Source organism: Rhea americana, unplaced genomic scaffold, assembly GCF_003343005.1.
Source record: "Rhea americana isolate MKP2758 unplaced genomic scaffold, rheAme1 scaffold_0, whole genome shotgun sequence".
In the NCBI taxonomy this organism is placed as follows: domain Eukaryota; kingdom Metazoa; phylum Chordata; class Aves; order Rheiformes; family Rheidae; genus Rhea; species Rhea americana.
The window spans coordinates 1502132-1521750 of record NW_028185037.1 but is presented as its reverse complement, the minus strand read 5'-3'; the positions used below and the strand labels follow the sequence as shown (position 1 = coordinate 1521750).

General features: G+C 38.8%; 1 protein-coding gene across 3 annotated transcripts in view; it reads left to right on the top strand.

Annotated features, from left to right (window-relative positions):
• The window catches only part of CPQ (carboxypeptidase Q), a 160118-nt gene that overhangs the window by 78788 nt on the left and 61711 nt on the right, over positions 1–19619 (top strand). The gene's annotated exons all lie outside the window — the stretch shown is intronic.

Sequence of the window (19619 nt, the reverse complement as noted above, 5' to 3'; positions counted from 1 at the left end):
AAATTTTAGTCTACTTTTGTTAGTCCTTCTAACTTACTAAACAAACTTCTACTTAAGAGAAACAAATTCTAATRCATGAATAAATAATCAGCCGAGCTGAACTGAGCTTTGCTCGGCTGTCTTTTCACTGGTGTAGCCTTGGAATATGGCAAATCCAAAGAGAGAGGAAGTACAGGATTGGGTGGTATCATATCCTAGTCCCCAGACTCTGGATCTATGAATTCTTGCTTGTGCTCAAAGCTGAATCTTCTTTTTTCCTTCCCCCCAATCATCTTGGGTTTTGTTCAGTTGGTGAGCATGACAGAAGCATGTGAATTAGAACTAGTGAAGTAGATTTTCATTTATTTAATGTGGTGTTTTTTCTCTGACCTGGAAAGTTTGGGAGAAAAGCAGAAATGAAAAACAAAGGCACTTCTAAAATATCTGTATGTACAGCCTGCAAAAGACTGATGACCTTTGTTGGGGGATTGGCCATTCAGTAGTAGATAATGAATGAGTTAGAGGTAGTAGTGACAGAAATTGCRCAGCTGTTGGGAGCAGACTTCACTGTAGTTGTCTTTATAACAGACTTCTGGAATTGGCTGAACTTCTGCTGGCCTTGTACTTGCAACCTTGTACATCTTTGATGCTACTTTGGTATTCACAATGTGTAGTTAGTGTGTTTTCCTCTTGCTCATCCAATYCTTTGATCTCTTCTATTTAAATTGAAACTTGCCTGGACTCTGTCAGCAGCTTTCTGGAGATAATATCTTCCACCTTCTGAAATAATCCATCTTTTCCCAATATGCATTTTGATGACCTGTTTTTAGAACTCTTTCAAATGCTTTTTGTATAGTGAAATCCAGCTCCCAAGGCAGTGTATCTTGCATTTTAGGTCTCCTAATAATGACATATCCAAACTGGATATGTTTTGCTGAGCTAAATGAAAAGAACTTCAAATAATTTATTAAAGAGAATTTGTCCAGCTTGGGGATAAACTGGAATCTAGCGATATTTACATTTAAGCTTCCCATGGGGAAAAAGAGATGAACTGACTAACTACTGTCTAAGAAGTGTTWTATCAGGATGATACTTGAAGTTTCAGGACAGTCCATTTGCTGAACATTGGTCCTAATTTCTGACTATTTACATGAAAAATCAATGTATGCTGCATGTTGGATAAACTGAAAGAAATAATAAATACTGTAAATATTGCTTAGTTCAGATGGATGCAGCTAGACTAATCAAAACTATATTTAAAATGTGTAAATTTTAAGTGTTTAGACAAAGTTCAGCAAATTGTTTCTTGGCTAGTGTAGACAGGGCTTGTTTCCAGCTTCAAAGCCTTTTATGCAGGGTCAGAGTTTCCTTATGCTTCTCTTCTATGCAAGCCGTGAGAAAAAAACTGTGCCCTTCTTTGCTTTCCTGCTCTGTTGATATGAGTGTTCTTCCTTAGGCTGTTTCCCTGAATGCATTATTCACTATTCATCTTATGCCTCTCCTTTCGTAAGAGTGAAGTGGGTCCCACCCTTGGTYATGCTAGTCTAGAGAAAAATGTTTTACATTACTGTAGTGCGTTTATTAGTAGTATTAGTAGCTAATTTTAATTAAGCAGTCTATGTCCTGTTTCCCCTGTCCCCTTCAAGCTTTTCTTGCTTCATCCTTTTTTTTTTCAAAATCCTATCAAAACTTACATTTTCTTTTTTTGGTGTAGGAGATGTTATTTAGGTTGCCATCTATTACATAATTTAGGTATGTGGCCAGTGTTCAGTTGCTCAAACTATTACATAAGACTAGTTACTCCGGCAAGCACAAAGAGAAGAGAWATCTCAGAGAAAATTGCCAAGCATACACAATGGCTTCTTTGTTCCTCTGGTTAGCATGTTCCAACTGATAAACCTGACTAATTCTAATTTAGTTTATAAAGGATACTCTGCCAAAGCCTTTGGGGCTGAAAACTAATATTATTCAGTAAATATATATGAACATTGCAAAAAAAAAAGATGGTATAATTGGTRAAATGTGACCCTTGCAGACAAAAACATCAGACATGTCGTTCCTTGCTAACCTGCTTCCCACGGAATATTGCTTCAAGTTCAAAATATTAGGGGATCGGTTGGACTCTAGAGTGCACCAGATCCAATCGTCCTTTGCAAATGTATAGCATGAGTTTTTGGCATTGCTTAAAAGCAATATGTGATATATACAGACAGTGCTTTTTAATCAACAAGCAATTTCCCGTTCTGAGTTTGGGTGGAGCATGTGTGGATGCTGCAGACATCACTAAAGAACATGGAAGTTATTCAGATGTGATGGATTCTGGGCAACTGCATGAAATAAAAGAATAGTTTTAGACTTTGTGTTCAATTAGAAAAAAATAGAAAAATTTTTGATCTCAACATACAGTCTGTATCCTGTGGATCATGTAGACCTAACTCTTTCTGAAAAAAGGAGAATTGAGACTACTTTTAACTCATGTACTAAATTCCTAGTACATCTCTGACATCACGTGTTGTCAAGAATAAAAAAAAAATAGTTTAGGAGCTTTTTCGTTTCTGTATCTCCATGAAATCCAGGTATATGTTCACTGAATATGTTCACTGAATATGTTTATTTCTTGGAAAGGGAGTTCCTCTTCCAAGGCTGACTGGCAGGAGGAAAATGCCTTTCCAAATGTCTAGTACTAGATTGGAGACATGATTTAATGCCTAGTTAGTTGCAGGTTTATGAAAAATTGTGTTTAAGGTCCTGGTTTTGAGGATGGACAAACACTTCTCAAAAGCAGAACACAGAAGCACTGAAGGCAGATTCTTTATTTTACTTTTACTCATTGTTATTACTGGCCTAGATAATCTAACCATCACTATTTCCTCTCAAGTATGAGCAAATGTACTTTGGTTTTGGTATAATTCTAGGTTCCACAGTATTATTTCAGAAACATTTGCTATCGATGTCATGCTAAATGAACTTTAGTCTTGTAACACTTCATCGTATTTTGTATGTGCATGCATTTTCTCGCRTTGAAAAACATATGCATTTCATTTTGTATAAAAACTGATGTTGATTTAAGTCTTTAGATTAGATTCTGAAAAGGAAAAATATAATAGCTTGTGGGACATTTAAAGAGTACTTGAACTGCTACAAGCTGTGGTTAGAATGCATGCATACATCATATCTGAAGATACATGGTGCTTTTTGAATTCTGAAGATATATGGTGCTTTATCAAGCATTTTCTCTTTCTGTTGTTTTAGTTTCCTCCAAAGTGGGCWAACTGTCAGGAAATAGGCTCCAGTGACTGAATTAATGGAGACAAAATTGGAGTTGTRTTTTGTGAAGGCAGAAGAAAAGAATGAAATTGGATGATAAGCTTTCTAGGAATATGATGAAATCTCTGCATCTCCAATTTCACTCTCTCTGGTTGTAGACTTGAGGTTGCCCTTTCCCCTCTGTTCTCATTGTGATTATTATTATTATTTTAATTTTATTTTATCTTTCAGATAATACTGGTTTGATTTAGCCTGAATCAGGGCAGTAGGAGAGGAGATAAACATCATGCAGCAAGAAATGCTCTCTTTTCATGGAATCATAGAATCAGTAAGGTGGGAAGGGACCTCTGGAGATCATCTAGTCCAACCTCCCTGCTCAGCAGGGTCACCTAGAGCATGTTAGACATGGTTGCATCCAGGCGGGCCTTAAAGATCTCCAGAGAAGGAGACTCCACAACCTCTCTGGGCAACCTGTGCCAGTGCACCRTCACTCTTCCAGGGAAGAAATTCCCCCTCATGTTCAGGTGGAACTTSCTGTGGTTCAGTTTCTGCCCATTGCCTCTTGTCCTGTCACACGGGACAACTGAAAAGAGTTTGGTCCCGTCCCCTTGACACCCTCCCTTCAGGTGTTTATACACATTGATAAGATCCCCCCTCAGTCTTCTCTTCCCCAGGCTGAAGAGGCCCAGCTCTCGCAGCCATTCCCCATAGGGCAGGTGCTCCAGCCCTCTGATCATCTTTGTAGCCATATGCTGGACTCTCTCTCCAGTAGCTCCATGTCTCTGTTGTACTGGGGAGCCCAGAACTGGACACAGTACTCCAGATGAGGCCTCACCAGGGCTGAGTAGAGGGGCAGGATCACCTCCCTCCACTTGCTGGCAACACTCTTCCTAATGCAGCCMAGGAGACCATTGGCCTTCTTGGCCACAAGGGCACATTGCTGGCTCCTGGTCAATCTGTCATCCACCAACACTCCCAGGTCTGCAGAGCTGCTCTCCAGAAGGTCAGCCCCCAGCCTCTACTGGTGCCTAGGGTTACTTCTCCCTAGGTGCAGGACCCTGCACTTGCCCTTGTTGAACCTCATAAGGTTCCTCTGCCCAACTCTCCAGCCTGTCCAGGTCTCTCTAAATGGCAGCACAGCCCTCWGGTGYGTCAGCCACTCCTCCCAGCKTGGTATCATCAGTAAACTTGCTGAGGAGGCACTCTGTCMCCTCATCCAGGTCATTGATGAAAAAGTTGGACAGGATGGGACCCWGTASTGAGCCCTGGGGGACACCACTAGCCACAGGCCTCCAACTAGACTCCACACCACTGATGACAACCCTCTGAGCTCTGCCTTCCAGCCAGTTCTCAATCCACCTCACTGTCCACTTGTCTAACCCACACTTCCTGAGCTTATCTAGGAGGATGTTTTKTTTGGCTGCTAGCCACAGTTATACACCAAAGCTCACTGAGCACTTAGACCTATAAGAGAAATCCTGTCAAGTTCAATGGCATTGAGATTCCTCCCTGAAGTTTAAAAAATAGGGATGAAGAGAGAAGGGRCTTTTAATTACAACCTGCAAATTATGCTTTTCTTGCTGGTGAAAACCAGYGTGAATGTATGGATGCAATCTCTGATCAAGAGAATCTGGAGAGTGAGCAAAGGAGGGATTCTGGCAGAACTCAGACAGAAGAAGGAATTGTACAGAAGGTGGAAGCAGGGACAGGCCACTTGAGAGAAATACAGGGTCATCATGTATGCAGGGATGGGACTAAAAAGGCCAAGGCCCATTTGGAGCTTAATCTGGCAAGGGATGTCAAGGACAGCAAGAAGGTTGTCATCTGTATACATCAGCAACAGGAGGAAGACTAAGGAAAATGTGGGCCCGCTGCTGAATGGGGAAGGGCCCTGGTGCTGAGGGTTACAGAGAAGACGGAGTTAACTGAATGCCTTCTTTACTTCAGTCTCTACCAATAAGGCCAGCCCTCATTAACTCCAGGCCCTGGAGATCAGGGAGAAAGTCTGCAGAAAGGAAGGTTTTGCCTTGGTGGGGAAGGATTGAATTACAGATCTGTAATTCAGTTAGGACAACTTSACATCCACAAGTCCATGTGCCTTGATGGGAAACACCCATGAGTGCTGAGGGAGTAGGTGGACATCATTGCTAGGTCACTCTCCATCATCTTTGAAAGGTCCTGGAGAACTGGAGAGGAGCCTGAGGACTGGAAGAAGGCCAATGTCACTCCAGTCTTCAAGAGGGCAAGAAAGGGACATGGAAACTACAGGCCAGTCAGCCCCACCTCCATCCCTGCAAAGGGGATGGAACAGCTCATTCTGGATGTCATCTCCAGRCATATGGAGGAAAAGAAGGTGGTCAGGAGTAGCCAGCATGGATTCACCAAGCGGAAATCCTGCTTAACCAACCTGAGAGCCTTCTATGATGGAATGACTGCCTGGGTAGATGAGGGSAGAGCAGTGGACGTTGTGTACCTTGACTTCAGCAAGGCTTTTGACACTGCCTCCCTTAACATCCTCCTAGGCAAGCTCAGGAAGTGTGGGTTAGACGAGTGGACAGTGAGGTGGATTGAGAACTGGCTGAAAGGCAGAGCTCAGAGGGTTGTCATCAGTGGTGTGGAGTCTAGTTGGAGGCCTGTGGCTAGTGGTGTCCCCCAGGGCTCAGTACAGGGTCCCATCCTGTTCAACTTATTCATCAACAACCTGGATGAGGGGACAGAGTGCCTCTTCAGCAGGTTTGCTGATGATCCAAAACTGGGAGGAGTGGCTGATACCCCRGAAGGTTGTGCTGCCGTTCCTAGGGACCTCAGCTGGCTGGAGAGATGGGCAAAGGGGTGCCTGATGAAGTTCAACAAAGGGAAGTGCAGAGTTCTGCACCTTGGGAAGAAAACCCCATCCATCAGTGCAGGCTGGGGGCTGAGCTGMTGGAGAGCAGCTCTGCAGAGAARGACCTGGGARTCCTGGTGGAGAAGTTGACCATGACCCAGCAATGTGCCCTTTGTGGCCAAGAAGGCCAATGGTATCCTGGGGTGCATTAAGCAAAGCATTGCCAGCAGACTGAGGGAGATAATCCTCTCCTTGTCCTCAGCCCTGGTGAGGCCACATCTGGAGCACACTGTCCAATTCTGGGCTCCCCAGAACAAGAGAGACATTGAACTACTGGAGTGAGTCCAGCAAAGGGCTRCTAAGATGATTAAAGGCCTGGAGAATTTCTCACATGTGGGAAGGCTGAGGGAGTTGCGTCTGTTCTGTCTTCAAGGACAGAAGACTAAGGGAGGATCTTATCAATGTGTATAAATATCTGAAGGGAGGATATAAAGAGGATGGAGCCAGTCTCTTCTCAGTGGTGTCCATCAATAAGATGAGAGGCAACAAGCACAAAATGAAACACAGGAAACTCCATCTGAATGTAAAGAAAAACTTCTTTACTGTGAGAGTGGTTGAACCCTGGCACAAGTTGCCCAGAGAGGTTATGGAATCTCCATTCTTGGAGATAGTCAAAAACCATCTGGATGCAGTCCAGGGCAATGTACTGTAGATGGCCCAGCTTGAGCAGTGAGACTGGGCAAGATGATCTCCAAGTCCCTTCCAACTCTACTGTTCTGTGACTGTAGCCACTCTTAAAGCCATGACTGTGAAGCTGATATGTAAGGAAGCCAAAACAACCTTAAGATGGAAAGTCACTGATAACTCTAGCTGTAGTGCAATTTTAGTTATTGCAAACTATATCTATGAAACACTCACATTTTGCCAGTGCAGTTGCTGCTTAGTGTACCTTGAGCTTTTATTGTTCTTTATCATTTTTCCCAGAGGAAAGTCAAATCTCTCATAACCACCCTCAAGCTTTTTTTATAATGCGTTTATAGTCTGGTCTTGAGTTATGATCTTGTTTTTCAGTGTTTCTTTGGAGTAATTGGGAGAGCTTCTCTCGTTAGTATGAGGATCTGCTATAGCCCAAACTAAAAAGATAGCTGATGTGGCAGCAACTTTAACATCTCTCTCTCTCTCTCTCTCTCTCTCTGTGTGTGTGTATGTGTGTGTGTGTGTGTGTTCATGTATGTTTTCTAAACTTCCATTATTCAATTCTGTTTTCACTGGTGACATTCTCAGAGCAAATGACATGTTAAAGCACAGCCATCCAATACATAAGACGCCAAGATCTGTTCCCAGGCAGCAGTTTATATAAATTTCTTCCCTTCAAACCTATACTGATTTGATGATACTGGCAACAAGTCATGGGCAGTTCTGATGATATACTTGAATTTCAGTAAACCCTTACTACAGAATTGCAGAAACCTTTTATCTGCAGCTTTCTGCTTACCTCATTTGACTCCTTTGCTGTTTCTGCTAACTTGTATAATGTCTTTTTAAAGAAGTAAAACATTAGCTAGCAATGCTTTCTTGAAAAATGTTAACTGAATAATGGTGATCACCACTGACTRTCAGTTGTGGAATAGAAATTAACTGTAAGATTGCTTGTTAAACTGCAGTATTTCTAGAAGAAGTCCTAGAAATATTTCAGCTGTGTGTCTTCTTGACTTGTGTGGCTCAGTTATAGTACAGTGATATACTTAATGTGTTAGTATAGATGTCCTATAAATAGAAAAAGTAAAAATTAGTCACCAAAGTGAAATCTGCAACTGTATTGTGAGTTATGTGAACATAGGTGGTTTCAGAAATGAATATATTGCTTACATGTTTTGTGGACATTTGTAGTATTCTTCAAGTTATCGTGCTAAGCTAGGATGTTTCAGTATGACAGGAACAGCAGCCTACTAGCAGAGGCTTCTTTGATCTCAGTAAGTKCATTTGTATTTTCTTTTGTTTCCAGTATACAAAATCCAAGTAATCCAAGTAAAAAGTAATTACTTTTGCTCACTATTCAGGAAGACCAGCCTAACAATCAAGTTTCTYGCTTGTCTTGCCCTTGTCTTGTAGTCAGCATTTGTCAGCAAACCTCCAATGTTAAGTATCCTCCAATGTTAYCAATTTCAGAACCAACCTGCAGCAGCCAACGTTTCCTTCTGTCTCCCCTACCCACATGTGGGCAATATAGGCTGCATACAGGCTTCAGTCTTCTGAGGAGAGAGTAGTGGAAATGAGAAATACCAACTAACCTTCTAGCATCTTTTCATCTTTTAACAGGAATGAAGCATCCAAGAATATCTTGAAAAACAAGCAGTAAATTTTGTAAGACATCAGTAAGAGAATGTTTTAGAGAGAACTACATATTCCTGTCAGTTATTCTCAAATTTTTGTGTTATTAAATGCACTAACATAGAAAAAAAATTGCTGAATGCTCTGTAATGCTAACCACATGAACAGGATTTTTAATGCACTTCTGATGACAAGGACTGGAGTGGATAAATTGGGAGAATCCTGTTCCCCATACCCTTAATTCTGTGTGTGTCTTCTCCAAAATTTATGTAAAGGCTAGAATAAGTTTCTCTGAACATTCAACCATTAAAATATTTGAACAGATACAGCCCTGATATAATCTTAACTAAACATGCCCTTCAGGTTTATTAATCTGGGACATAACATCAGATTTGTATACTATTATAGCCATTGTGTTAAATTTTGAAACTTACTTAGAGATACAAAAACTAATAAAATTAGAATAGGAGCCCCTGAAAACAGTGCCTTGAAGGAAAAATTAAATAAATCTCAGCACAAACAGGTATGACACAAAGTACAAATAGAATGGCAATAATAATTTTAGTATGAAACAAAGTCTTCACTAAAAAAAATCCTGAAACTTTTATTGTACTTAAGTCTCAGGATTGTGGAGGCTAATTGAATATAGAATCTTTTTAAGACATATATTGGAGGTGATTGAAGACTGATGTCTCTTTGAAATAGCACTCAGTAGTCCTTGCCGGCWGGGTAGCCAGTGCTATAAACATGTCAGAATTTCTGAGAGCTTGCATTCCTTTATCATGTGTGGAGTTGGGATATGCAAGTTGTGCAGGGAAGTTAAGAAGTAATTAAGTTATTTCCACTTGCAACAATATGAAAAAAAAAACCTAGAGGGAAATGGCATGGTCCCTTGTGTTGGCAGTGAAACGTAGAACCTTTCAGATGAAGGTCAGGGATTTAAATCTAAGGTGAAGTGACAGAGAGTATTAGTTAGCACTGACAGATTTTGAGTGGCTTAGGGCCATGAATTTCATGTTAAGTCCAAGAAGACAGAAATCTGTATCACACAAATCCATTTGCATAACTTGGATCTAGCTGGAGTTCCTGGTCTTTTTCTTCCTGATTTCCTCTCTGTAGCTGGAGACAGGGAGAAAAAAATTATACTGTGAACATTTTCACAAGCTCAGAAAATTTCACATTCCATGGCAAGACAAGCAGAGACTTTGTGCCTATGGAAAATGATACCAGCCTGCAGTCAGAAGTCCCATTCCTAAGGCACTTAATATGGGAGAGGTGGAGACGCAGATGCAAAGTACAGCTCAGCTTAATTCCAGAGTGTGGCCTTGAGGCCCCCTTTCCCACATTTAAGATAAGTGCCTTATTCTATGTGTCTCTGTGCAATTAATGCTCAAATGTTTTATGCAGGCAAGACTAATTCCAAGTGAGATAACTTTSTTTTCTGATATCCCAGCCTAAGGTAGTTAGAGCCTGTGTTTCAAATGAGTCAGGACAAGGGACTTGTGTACCTCCTCCCTTTGTGTAGCTGTAGGGGGTTTGGTTTTCACCTTACTTCAGGGTTTGTCCAGAGATATGCGTTACCTATTTATTGTCWGTTCTGTGCAAGGGAGGCACTGATTTGTGCCTGGCATATGCATGTCTTTAAAGGTGGCAACAGGCAATACCCAGATGATTCTTGCACTTGAACCCCTTTCCAGCCTTGTGTTGAAATTTGTTTTGCCACTGCTTTTTCCTTTTTTCATACAGCTGGACTTTGCACTAGGTTTTTCTAAATCCACTGCATTTCCAGTGAATTTTAGAACCATTGCTTTACTGGTTCTAATGAATCTCTCTCTCTTTTTTTTTCTTTTTTTTTTCTTTTTTTTTGAGCAGAAATTGCACCCTGAGAACCATCTCGACGAAAGTTTGGTCTAATCTGTCCTTTTACAGAAATTTCTTGAATTTGATAAGTCATCGTATTCGTATTTCAAATGCTGAAAGCTCATGACAAACGCATTTAAAATCTCAACGTAGTAAATAAACAGAGAAATTGAAGATAGATAAACATGAAAGGTGAGTTTTCATTTTGTATCATATCTCAGGGAATTCGAGGTATGTTAATGGGAATCAGGTAAGGAAATGGGTTAGTGTTACTTGCCCATGCTTAGCTGTGTCTCTGTGAATAGGACTATTCTGGAGTTGTGGATGGGTACTAGAAATTGCGAACTGAGTTTTCATTTATGTAAGTAGATACAGTTCCAGTAATTTCAGTATAAGCCAGGGACCTTGAATCCATACTTCTCAGTACTTTCCATGAACACTGTCATAAAAATATTAACAAATGTTCACTAATAAATGTTCACTGTATCTCTGCATAATAAAGAATTATTTCAACTATTTCAGGGTAAATACATGATAAAGACTTTTTTCATGTCACAAACCAAGTAATGTCATGTGTCTGAGTTCTTGCATGAGTTTAGGAAACTATTAGACAAAAATTGTGAATGATTCCATAAAATGGAATATTCTGACTTGAATTTTTCACAATGATTTTGAGAATTACAGTTGCCCTTCAGCTGTCTAGGTCTTGAAGGCCATACGTAGGCTTGGTGGAACTGATTTCCAGGCTKTGTTCTACTTTTTTGACTCTCTAATGAGTTTTTCATCCTCTTGGCCCTTTACTGAACCCACTTCAGTGTGTCTGTGTTTCTCTTCTGCCCAGAACTGGACACAGCRCTACAGATGTGGTCTCAYAGCTCTGAGYAGAAGAGAAAGATCACTTTCATCAGTCTRCTGGCAGTGCTCTTCCTRGTGTGGYGCAGGATRCTGCTGGCCTTCTTTTGCCATGCAGGCACACTGCTGGCTAATGTTCAACTTGTTCTCCACCAGGACTCCCAGGTCCAAGCAGCTCTGCCAAGCTGCTTTCCACCWAGTCAGCCTCCAGCATGTACTGGTACATGGAGTTATTCTTACCAAAATTCAGGATTTAGCGTTGCGCCTTGCTGAACTTGATGAGGTTTCCCTCTGCCCATTTCTTCAGTCATTGGAGGTCCCTCTGAATAGCAGTGCTACCCTCTCTTCTATCAGCCACTCCTCCCAGTTTTGTGTCTTCTGTGAACTTGCTGAAGGTGCATTTGGTTTCATCATCCAGGTCATTAATGAAGATGTTAAACATTATTGGCCTCAGTATCAACTCCCAGACGCACCACTAGTGACTGGTGTCCAGTTGGACTTTATGCTGCTAATCGCAGCCCTCTGAGCCTGACAGTTCAGCTAGTTTTCAGTCCACCTTACTGCCTAGTCTAGTCTGTGCTTCATCAGCTTGTCTATGAGGATATTATGGGAGATGGTGGGAGAAAGTGTCAAAAGCCATACTAAAGTCAGGATTATGAGACAGTTTCAGGATAACAGATTCCATGATTAGCACTCCTGTTAGTATCTGTAATGGTGAGAGACAACAGTGTAGTAGAAGGCAAGCATTTTGTCTTAGTTATATTCAGCAGATGATGATGAGTTAGGTAGAGGCTTTTGGAGTTGTAGAGTAATGAGATAGACTTCTGAYCTGGCAGCATATAGATTCCTATTCAGCCTTTGAGTGCTGCAATGAGGGCTTAGTAGGGTGCTTTCTAAAAKATCTTATGTTATGATATAATAGATACTAGTAAAAAATATTTTCCTAATACTGAAATACTGAAACACTGTGTGTTTCAGAAAATACTGAAACAGTGTGTCCAGACAGATTGTGGAAGTCTCCATCTTTGGAGGTTTTCAGAAATTAACTGAACAAGGCCCTGAGCAATCTGATCTAAATTGACCCTGTTCTGAACAGAGGTTGAAGTAAATGAGCATCCAGRGGTCCCTTCCAACCTCAACTATTCTCTGATTCTTAGCATTTGGCATTGGGATATAACAGGTATGTTTTGAAGCCTCCTGGTTTGTAGTCTTGATATTAATTACAATCACCTAAGGGTTACTTTGGCTTACTTCTGTCGACACTCTCATTAGGTGAATTTGTAAAGTGAAATCTATTCATTAGAGGACAATTTAGAGCTGGCTGCTTAGGAGGGCTTACAGGACTTTTTGGACCATAAGAATACTCTAAGGCAGTGCAGGCAGGGTGTAGTGTCTAACTCTGTACTCTTCTGAAGAGAAAAAAATAGTCTTGCAGTTCTTTTTTTTACAGTTTCAGAAAATGATTCTTACTAGTAGTGCATACTGTCACACTCTACAAATAAGTCAGTTTTTTAAAATGCTTCAGTGAAAGTAGTAGCATTGGACATTAGTGTTTGTTTTAGCTGAGATTAGCTTAAATACTTGATAAAAGAGATTTCAAAAATAAAACATTTGTGAATGTTGCTAGAACCTCTGGTAATGTAGTAGAGTCATATACATCTCTAAAGTGAAAAATACAGGTACAGGATCTCTAAATTGTAAAATAATCCATTTCTTCATGCAGAAGTCATCTACTACATCAATAAAGGAAGTCTTTCTTTGTTAAGTATAAAAATAGGATTGTTACTGTTTGCACATTGGGTCAGACACTATTTCAGCTTTCGTGTAGTGACATTGGTAGAGTTCCTTTGCTAATCTTTGAACTGGAAACATGACAGCTACATAATCATCTTTATTCACTGGCAAGTGATATTTCAATGATACCAGATTTTGCTTAACTGTGATTAYGGCATATTGATACAATTTTTACTCTTAAAATCAAAGGAGTATGCTGAAGTGGGTAAATACAAGTCATCATTTTTGGAATACAATTCTTTGAAAAATGGTGTTTTTTTCTGAAATGTTACAGCTCAAAGAAGTAATAGCTTCTACAAAACTGAAAAATGGAAATGCTGCATCTTAAAATCGGACATTTAATAAGAAAATGATAGTCATTTCATTGCTAGAGAACACTTCGTTATCTTTTGAAAGCTCATATAGTTTCTAGGTCTTTTTACCTTTTATTACTATTCCTTTATCAGCAGTAACTAATTTTCAGACTATCTTTCTCCTAGACTATTTTATAGGGCATAAGTGATATGAGCCCAGGCTATTTAGTGGTTTTGAGCTTCACTTTTAACCAGGAAGTTTTGTTATGCTGCTTTCTCTAAAAACATTTTATTTTCATTCACTTTTATAAAGCACAAATTCAGCTTTAAAGAGTTTCCTGTGTATTGTGACACAGAGGCTTATTGAAGGTTAATCAGCTTTTTAGGAGTGATAAGGTTTGATTCTTGTGTGACTAAGTGAGTCACTTGTGTTTCACATGCAGGTCCTTCATATAATCAGAAGCCTGGAAGTTAAGACTTATTACACTGCATATTAAGTAGAAAAGAGTTTTTGTTGTAATCATTTTTTTTTCTTTCTGAACTTGACTGTATCTTCAGGACTGTAAATGAGTTGAGACAGCTAGACTGGTTATTTAAGAACCATTCCTAATRTGCATGAAATCTAATAAAAGGAGTTGTATAGTGAAGTCACATAATTTGGGCACAAAACCTAAAAACTAATTTGAAAAAATATTCTTGTATAGTTACAGAATAAAATCCATTACACCTGTTAATGTTCCTGATTTACATTCAGGGCATGATTTAAGGAGGGACAGGAGGGAATTAAGTGCTTTCTTAAAGGCGAGTGAAGAAACTAACAGATCTTTTTTCACATTGCTTGTAGCCCAGAACAAATATTTGGGATCAAGTAGACTTTTACAAAGAGTTTTCAGTAAGTAAGTGTTTTTTAGAATTGAACATCTCTGATACGGCTACATGCTTGAATTTAGCCGCTAAATCGATGAAATTATACAGGAAAAGAGTAGACATCTCTCTAAATTTAAGTAGAAAAGGTATTTTTCTTTCTGATAATAACAAATTACACTTYTTAAATTCAGGAGAATTTATTTTGAGAACTAACCTGGCATGTAAATTTAATTCTTATTCCCATGACATATGCTGCTATGTTGCTAATAGGCACTCAACTTTTTTAACTTTATCTTCCCCAAATTTTGAGATGCCTACCTTGAAATAATGATTGTATTGATACAAAATGCAGTGTCCCTGTAAAAGCAAATATTCAAATAGTCTATTTAAATGGTCACTTTTATTATGTGAAGTTTCCTACTAGTAGTGTCTCTATTCCTCTATTCCTTAACTCTTGGAAGAGTTAAGTTATTTTCCTTTAAGGAAGATCACACCTGACAAATTTGCTGCAGTCTTATAAGCACATCATCAAACTGTAGAAGGATAAAAAGATCTAATTTGTTTAGAGTCAAAAAGGCCGTTGATGGGATAGAAAACAGACTGATTTACAGAATTTTACTGCGTGATACAAATAAATAGCTATTGTAAAGATTTTTAAAACTTAAGGAATGTTAGATTGGGAGGGAGGGTAGACAACTTTTTAATTTCCTTTTTGTTTTGGTCTTTGAATTTAAGACGAAAAGGTTCCAGGCCAGGTAGGGGAATATGTTAGGGTAAAAAAGTAGTTAAGCACCAAAATGATTTTATCACACTAAGCTGACAGACCTTTTTTTCTAAAAATGGGAAAGAGAATACTTCACAGCCTGCAGATTAAGAATTACRTTTGAAAGAGGAAGGTGACTGTGGATGCTGTGTGGGTAAGTGCTAGAAAGACATACTGCTCAAATGTTGCCGTTTTCCAGAAAATACTTGTAAACACTACTACTAATGGTGCTAATATATTCTAAAACACCTGAGAGCCACGCCAGATTTATTATGTAGTTTTGCAAATCTTCRTGCATGAAGACTTTGAGTATAGTTTTGAAGGCAAAGTTGACAATGATGCATTTAGCCTGGCCAGCTGTTTTATTTGTCAATTAGTAAGGCATATGATAGGCTTTCTTTTTTTCCTTGTTCTTATGCTATTATGCAGTGAGATAGAGAAAATCTTTTGGTTCTTACAAACTGCAGCTATCTGGTAGTTCATAGTTGTAATACTGGCCAAATGGGTAGATACTCAAAATGTGCTCCCCTATGGTTAAACGAATAGGTCTAAATTTGGTAGTGGATTCCTCTGAGAAATAGGAATTAACTGTATTTAAATCATGATTTAGTTAATGTCAGAAATTTTGTCTGGGACTGAGGAAAATAGAAAATTCTCAAGTGATTCTTGAGAATCTTCAGAAAGATTCTGTGTGTGTGTGTGTGTGTGTGTGTAAAAAGAGGAGTGACTGTCTGGGGAAGGAGAGAGTTTATAAGCAATTTTTAGATTGGATTGAATCAAAGATTCTAATTATTACCTGACTTCTGTCTTCCTCTTAAATTTGATGCAAGCACAACAATTGTATATGGTAGAAGTTACATATTTATACATATGTATAGGTAGAAGTTACATATTTTACAAATATCCTATACACTGAAGGAAAAAATACACAGTCAAATAACATAGGATGTTATTAAAGCACTTAAATGCTTAAGAAGGACCTACTTAGAAGCAAACTGGAGAAAAAAAGAACAAATATTTCAAYAGAAATTGTTTCCATGAAATTCCAGATAATTCATCAGCTGGGCTAAAACTCCAGGTACGCAACATAGCCCTATATCATCTGAGCAAACAACTAATGGCAATATTTGGCTGATCATGTCCATYGAGCAGTTTGGAGGAACTTGAATTACAGTCTAGAGTGCCTCACTAGAGTGCTTTAGCTGAAAGTTCAGGCATGCAGAAACTTGGGAACTGGTTGTATCTTAGCTGCAGATGCCTGACTTGGTTCCAATGTCCTCTTTAGTTCTTTGTCATCTCACTCTCTATGTACATGACCTTTGTTTAAGCACATGCAAATTAATGTGTGTACTCCTTGTTTTCCTTGTYTACTTGAGAGAAGATGCGAGGAAAATTCTTTTCAGTGGATCAGACAGTGAAGGTTCCTATTAAGCATTCCTAAGGGAGTGTGTTATAGGCAGATTCCATCAATAAAGGTCCTACTTTGTGGATCCTAGCTTCAGCCTTCACGAGGACAAAGATGAGTGACAACTTCATTACTCTTGCTGTGTATCTCAGTGATGTGAAATACTACTGTGTGTTGGTTTTGACAACTTGATAGAAATACTATTCAAGACTGTTATTTACAGTTGTTTCCTAACATTTAATATTTATGATCCCTACTTTTGCATAGAGAGAAGCCTTTGATTGGTACCTCTACAGGAGCAAGTGAGATTTCGGAGACTGACTAAAACTGGAGTAGGTTTTTCCTCAAATTTCCTCTTACCAAACAGATGGTAGTTCATCYAAATTTATTTGAAGTTAATGCATGACAAATTGAATGGGCATTTGTGAATATATACGGAATGGGAGAGTCTTTTGTGGTGACAATAAACGTCATGGTTAGAAAAGGATAACTCTATGATTTATGCAGAAGTCTGTGGTGGTTCCTCTTTCTAATTTTCTTGTTTTTTAAATACAGTCTGCCTAACTGAAATGCTGGGCACAGCTTACAGGCATCCAATAGTGGTCATAATGCTGGTACAAAATGAAATGTAATAACTCATCTTCTGTTTGAAATGTTTCCTGCAGTTTCACTTCTCCTATTAAACTTTATCAGAACTGTGTCTCTAGCAGCATTTTCTTAGGTGTGTCATGGCAGGAAAGCCAAACCTTAAATTGTCACGTTACTTGGAAGGTCTCAAATTCTAAATATGTTTTTGGTAGATTTGGCAAATGTGAATTCTGTATTCGTACTGTCATATTCAGACACTTGTGGTTTCTCAATATGTTTAAAACAAATAAATTACTTATATTGTTTTGCAGTGCTTCCATTCTGTTGACCTATACTAATGTTATTTCCGTATGACTGTTTTGTGCAAGTCATTAGTCTCTGTACAGACTTGGAGATGAGAGCAACACTAGTTTGAAAATACAATCATACACCCTTGATAACTTTAACTGCCTTTGTCTATTAGCCCACCTATACAGGGTATTATAATACTATTTTAAATAATAGAATGAATTTCAGAAATATTTCCACTCATTTCTCAAGATACATTATATCTACTTAAAGGCCAAGATAAACATAGTGTTTTTGTTATTTTGTGATTGTGTCTTACTCTAAGAATGTCCATGGCTAGTTTGCGTTAATATCACTGAAACCTTCATTAAGAGGCTACTGCAGAAGTATGACATTTGAAAAAAAAACCCAATAACTACTCTGTTAAAACTTTCACATGGAAGGAGACTGATTGTATTTATGTCATTGCTTTTAGCATAGTTCAAGTAAATTTAAGTGAAAGTTCATCCATTAAATTACTCTTTCTCAATCCACTTGAACCTTAGTCTGTCTGGATATACTGTTCTGGAGTCGGTAAAGATGCTTTGTGACTAGAGTCTGTAATCCCAAATGGGGTTACACCATCAATTTCTAATTCAAAATTTCCTACTGTTGCAATTTGTTATGCTGCAGAAATGAAAAGCAGTTGCCTCCCCATCCRTCATGTTGCGATGCTGCCAGAGAGCAATGGCAGTGAGGTGTCCCTTCACTGCACAAGTCAGGGCATTACTCTTATTGTAAACTTGCTTCTCAATGAGTTTATAAACTTGATCTAAATAATTCTCTTCAACTTGAAGTTACGTTTCCTAAGGCAGTGAATAGTTAAGCTTCTAAAATCAATCTTTGGTTAAAAATTAAACAAAACACATGGCCATTTTAGAGTTTTGGAACAGATGTCTTTTGTACTGCAGACAGTTACACTTTCTGTCAGAGCCTTTTCTGTTCATTCTTTTATTTTATTTGCAAATTTCTTATTCAGTAGGTTGTAATAAGTCTGTATTGGTCAGCTGCAAAATGTGATATTCTGTAAGATCTGTCCTCCACCCTTACTTACATTTTAGTGTAGCTGCACATGTATCTCCAGCTCTCAAAGCAGAGTTTATTGCAGTATTGCCSACGCTGTGTGAGTGTGTGCGCATGCACGCTCAGTCCTCATTATAAGGAAGCAGATGGGAYGATGAGTAATGCAGTGAGCACTTCTTTTTTTCCCCCCTCATTTCAAAAAGGCTTCTACCTCAAAAGTTGGCCTGGCTTTTCTTAGATTATCTGATTTCAAGCTATGTTACTGTTGAAGCAGAGGCCTGCGACAGATTAAGTACTTCTACTGCGGTGAAATATCTTTGGAAAACGTGCTGTTTTCACTTGTCTTTCACATGTCTTTCACTTCTGGGCCTGAAAGAATCATAACCTTAAATTGAAAAAATACCTCCTGAGTAAATCTGAGGCTTTTACAAAGGGGTCTGCTGTCCAAATTTAGGATAAAGACATGTTTGACAGAGTGGAGGTTTTGGAATAAAGGCTGCTGTGTGTCTGTCTACTACCAAGAAAATCTCTCTCTACTGGAAATCAAACACAAGCTTAATTAAGGTTGAATAAACACAAAAGAGAGTTAAACATCTGATAAGGAAGGAGTAAGCAGCTCTTCAGATTTTGATCATAAGTTTTTCAAACTTCTGAAACATGACACTTCTGCTTTTTATAATACATTTGCAAACGTTTCATCATATATTTTCTAAATTTAAAAAAAGTGTTCTGATGGGACACATGACAATATAATAGATACGACTAATAATTTTTCATGAGCTTTGTTTAATACAAATGGTCTCTTCAGTTGTGTTACTTAAGTTTGTATTTGGTCAAATGAAATAACACAGTTGTTCGAGCATATCATGTTTTTTATCTTGCTGCACTCCATTGCCATGATCTATTTGTACTTTATTTTTAGTAATCAAGGAAAATTTACTAAGACTTTGTTTGTATGAGGTGGAAAATTGAGATCTTTATCGTTAGGCCCCAAGATAATTCCTTACAATGTACAGTGTTAGTTGCACACTTGATGGCATAGGTTCTCACCCTCTAGGGGTGATAACAGGAAAAACTATTCTCATTATCAGTGCTAGAGAAATTATCCTGTGATGAATACAAACTGAGATTAAAATTTTGAAAAGATCCTCATCCCTTCATTCCTTAAGGAGAARAAGGTGGCAGGAGGAGAGTTTAGCTCTGAGCCCTCACTGAAATCAGCCAACGAGTTTAGAGCCTTCTATTTATGTCCAGTTCTGGGCAGGACACAGATGAATGCTCCAAGGGTCTCCTTCAGTTTTCCTTCAGTGTGGAGTTATCACAGATGGGATGCTTCAGCACTACTTCCACCTTATCCCAAAGGCACTCTTCATCCTTCTTCTAAGACTCCTGGGCACTGTAGCAGTTTCCTGCTCTTATTTTTGTCCGGTTGCTCCATTTTACCAT